Raw genomic sequence first — 4,602 nt, forward strand, 5'->3', positions numbered from 1 at the left:
ATTACCTTAAGCTGAGCATTATTCAAACCTAGCAAGTAAACAAAACCTGTTTGTTTGTGGATGATTCATCGATTTTGAGACGCCGGTTTCAGGGGTTGAATATATGTATCATATTAACAACGGCTGAATGATTAATTGATTAATGTCTTACGGCAGTTTCTGGTGTAAATTTCACACTTACATGTAAAACTGGATTAGCCTCAATGATTTTGCCAGATGAGCGTGTCCTCCCCATTGTCTCCCCCACTCCCTCTTACATGCAAACCCATGAACGTCCTCCAACCTGTTGACCCAATCAGTGACATAAAGAGGCCCACCCTTCAGGAACCCAGTGCTTCATAATGCATTTAAAAGTGCCATTTCCCGACTACAAGTCAAGATGTCAAGGAGGAGGAGAGCAGAGATGGACTGAGAGCGAAGGAGAAGAGAAGAGGCGGATCAAGAGGCCACTGCGAGTCAAAGCTGACTCATAGGGATTGTAGGGCGGAGGTTTCACTGCTGCCTTGTGTTTTGTTGTTTTTTGGGGTTGTGTGTTTCTCTTTTTTTACTGCCCCTGAAGAAGCTCCTCCAACCACACACACACATATACAAACATAACATACACACATACATGCATGCTCCGGGGACGCCTCCCGATGCAGGTGCTGAGAAATGGGCCGAGAAAGGCATCCATTCGCTCTGCACTGAATAATACAACCTGTGATTAATTATAATTTGGCCTCACAAAGGCAGGGGCTAGGGGAATTCCTCTGTTGGTCTGGACTGCAACTTATTGTGTTTTTCCTTCCCGTGCAGGCCGATGCCGGGGCGGAGCAGAGACCGAACAGGGGTACTGGATGCCTGCACGTCTGATGCGGACCCTTACTGCTGGAGCTGTTGCATAACATGAAGGTCTTTAATGGGGAAGGACTGCACTCTGCAGACTGGAACAGAGCAACAAGAGTTTAACACACACTTGAGGGTAAAGAAAGTCAGTGTGGCCAGAGATGGCTTAGTGGTTCCTGGCTTTGGAGCTACATTGCTTGCCTGAGTGAAAGAAAGGCCACCCAAAAGAGAACAAAGAGAGAGAATAAGGAAAAGCAGAACTTCTTTATCTCTGGGTTCCTCCCAAAATTCTTATAGGTTGCCCAAATAATGACATGTAATCTTGGTTTTCTTCTAAATTTCTCACATTAGTTCCTTTGTTAGGCTGACCCAGTGTAAATAAACACCAGTGAAAGTTATACTTCAGCAAGGTGTGGTCTCTTTTACTTAAAATTATATTGTATTACATATCATCACTATTATTGCCCTTAACCTTTGACGTCAAACATGTATTACTTTATCAGATAGATTAACAGTGTTTACCTTTCACCTCAAACATGTGGCATGAATCCAGCCTCAAAAAGTTGTTATATTGGATGTCGCGCTCTTTTCTAATTCTTTTATTTGAGCACACTTGGTCTTTTTCAAGGCAAGGTTATTAACACACACTATGCAGTATATACAGTATAAAAATACAGTTTAATCATGTTTATTTTTTTTTACACATTTGAATCACATTCAGTGTTTTTGGCACTGATCAATACGATGTCAAAATTAGAACAAACTGAACTAAATTAAAGGGACACTCCCTCATGATGTCATCAGGGTCATCTCGGCTTGGGCTTGAGTCAAAACTGGAGCTGTGGGGTTTGAAAGAGGGCGGGACGGGTCTAATGAAACATGCAGTTTAGTTGCATTATGGGAGCTTGACCAAGGAATATCTCTACCACTTTGAGTTTGATCGTCCTTTTTTCAAATCTGTCCATAGTGAGATCCCCAGTTTTATAAAAGGGCAATACAAAATTGGTGGAGTACCCCTTTAAGCACAAATATATAACACAAAAAACAATTGCATATTAACCACCATAACCCCTTTATATATGCCGATCTGGTCTCCTTCCTGTAGCCAGCACAGGATTATATGCTCTGTGAGCAGTAAACCTAATATAGTATACTTGACAACCATCATAAATATCACTAACTTTACTTTTAGCTAATCGTAGATGCTATTATACAGAGCTGGACACTTTCAGGGATATGGAACAACCAGCGTGCCACCTCCTTACAACCGCTTTGTAATTGGAGTCGGAGGTGCCAGGGAAAGTGGGTTGCCCTCGGGTCACTGGGGTGTCAGAGTTGTAATGAAAGATAATAACCAATCCCCTTTTAGCTAACAAGAAATCAGCTAAAGATCTCATCAGGACTGCGGCCTTGTGCGACAACTTGTACAGCAGAACCCAACTGTGGGCCGACCACTCTCTATGCAGAACAGTGAGTATGACTTGGCACGGGAGACTGCTGCTTAAGAATCCCCTGTGTTCACCAAGAACGCCCTTGATTAACTAATCGCTTCTGGATACACATCCAACCCGTTCATTTTTGATTTTTTAATCATCAGAATAACAAAAGATCATGTGTCCTTTGCTGCTCGGAAAGCAGATTCAGTAAAGTAAACCTCAGAGCTGTTTGTGTGGTATGTTGTACTCTGACCAGACAACAACAACAAAGATTACTTCTCAGTTTGAGTCGAATCATTGGGAATAAAAAGGTGAATAAACCGTGAACTCAGTCAGTGGTTATCATCAGACAAACACCCACTAATATAAATAGAAATCAATAAGGGCTTCACTAAAACCCACCTTATTTATTATAAAGGCCTAGTGCTCATACCAGTTTGACACACTTACACCAGTGATCCATACTGGTAACATTTCTCAAGCAGTTGCAAGCCCCTGCCGGTTTTACTTTGAGCATGGGTCAAGTGAGAGTTGGTGAGAAAATGTTTTGCTGTGTCCAATGACCTGTATAGATGACCCACATCAATATCAGGGTCTCATCCACACGTGTAAAATTGGTGGCTTGATGAAGAGGGGACCAGTGGCCTTGTTTACACCTAGCATTAAAGGCATCTTAGTGGACAGTAAGTACGTCAGATCTCATTTCACCAGTCGGTATGCAAATTAACACGTTCATTCATCCCTTGAAAAGAGCAAATGCGTTGTTGTTTTTAACTGACAGGAGGCAGCAATGTGCTTCCTGTGCCACGTCTGCCAGAAATTAAGACAAAAAGAAGTTTCAAAATAAAAGAAATTCATTTATTTGTAAACCAAATTGATGTTTGCTGCACGCGTAATATATCTCTATGTGTAACACCAGCTTACACAGAGGATGTCAGATGAGTAGGAGCTCCTTTAATGTGTCTCAGGACACATTCGTGTACACAGTGCTAAAAGAACGAGGCCCAGACCACAAATAGGATGGTGGTCCAACCAACAGGATCTCAATATGTGGTACTTGTGACAACCCCATGTGTCCTGTGGAAAGGGCTCGATGTGGGGATATCCCAGGTCATCAGGTTTGTAAATAGTCCCTGCGAAGGGAAATGTGGTTTTCGTGGTGTGAATGATGACCATGACTGAATGAAATCCAGTGATATGAGAAACCAAATATGAAGCAAAAATACACAAGTTGTCCTGATATTCAAAAATAATGGATGAGGTTGAGGCAAAGGGAGAGATCAGCCCACGAGTTCCCTGCACCAGGTCATACAGTAGGTAGCTGCTGGCAAACAGTTAGCACAAAAAAGACAAAGACAAAGATGTGGACGATTCTGCAAAACGCCAGATTGATGGTAATGTTTTTAAAATGATTCATTTCTGTAACATCTTTGTATGCAACTACTGCATACTTGAGGTAATGGGAACATTGTGGTAATAAACTATGGTTAAGGTTTGGTTGAATTTAAAGCTAAAACACTTGTTTAAGTTTAAGATACAGTAGTTTAGGAACCATGAATGGTAGATTATGGTTAACATTAACTGCAGGTCTATTAGAGAGAAACACAAACTCCCACAAGTACGTCAGATGTCCACGTCCATCCACCACCCTGACCTTTCCGCCTCGCTGAAGGGGCACAATACTTCCTGAACTGACACTGAACATTGCCACTGGATTTAAATTGTGACGTAACATAACTCCAGTGGTCAAATTCATGCAAATAACAGAACACAGTGTAGTCTGAAAACACCTTTAGAGGTGTCCTTTTAGCCTGCCACTACATTAAAGTAGCCTATTTCCTGCAGCAATGCCATTAGATTTACAAATGAATTGTTATTTTTCAAAAATTAGTATAAGTTTATAATATGCAAGGGCATTTGTTAGGGGCATTATTTAATTCAGAATAGACTATTACAATACAAACCCAACACTTTGTGACATCCTAGTCTCATTAAACATGTTTGTTGTTGTTGACCAAACTGACAAAGAATAAAAGAATAAAACATTCCTGTTTTATCTTATTTTATTTTCATTTAGTCTAGGTTTTATTTTACATAAAGGTCCAGTGTTTAACATATAGGAAGATCAATTGGCAGAAATATAATATTTATTATATGTTCTCAGTAGTGTTTAGTCACCTGAATAAAGGAACTGTTGTGTTTTCGTAACCTTAGAATGAGCCGTTTTTATCTACAGAGGGAGCGGGTCCTCTTCTGTGGAGTCCGCCATGTTCAACCGCCATGTTTCTACGGCAGCCCAGAACGAGCAAACCAAACACTGGCTAAGATAGATAAGGCCTTT

This window comes from Morone saxatilis, unplaced genomic scaffold, assembly GCF_004916995.1.
Source record: "Morone saxatilis isolate NCDOM2014 unplaced genomic scaffold, NCSU_SB_2.0 Contig12, whole genome shotgun sequence".
Classification (NCBI taxonomy): domain Eukaryota; kingdom Metazoa; phylum Chordata; class Actinopteri; family Moronidae; genus Morone; species Morone saxatilis.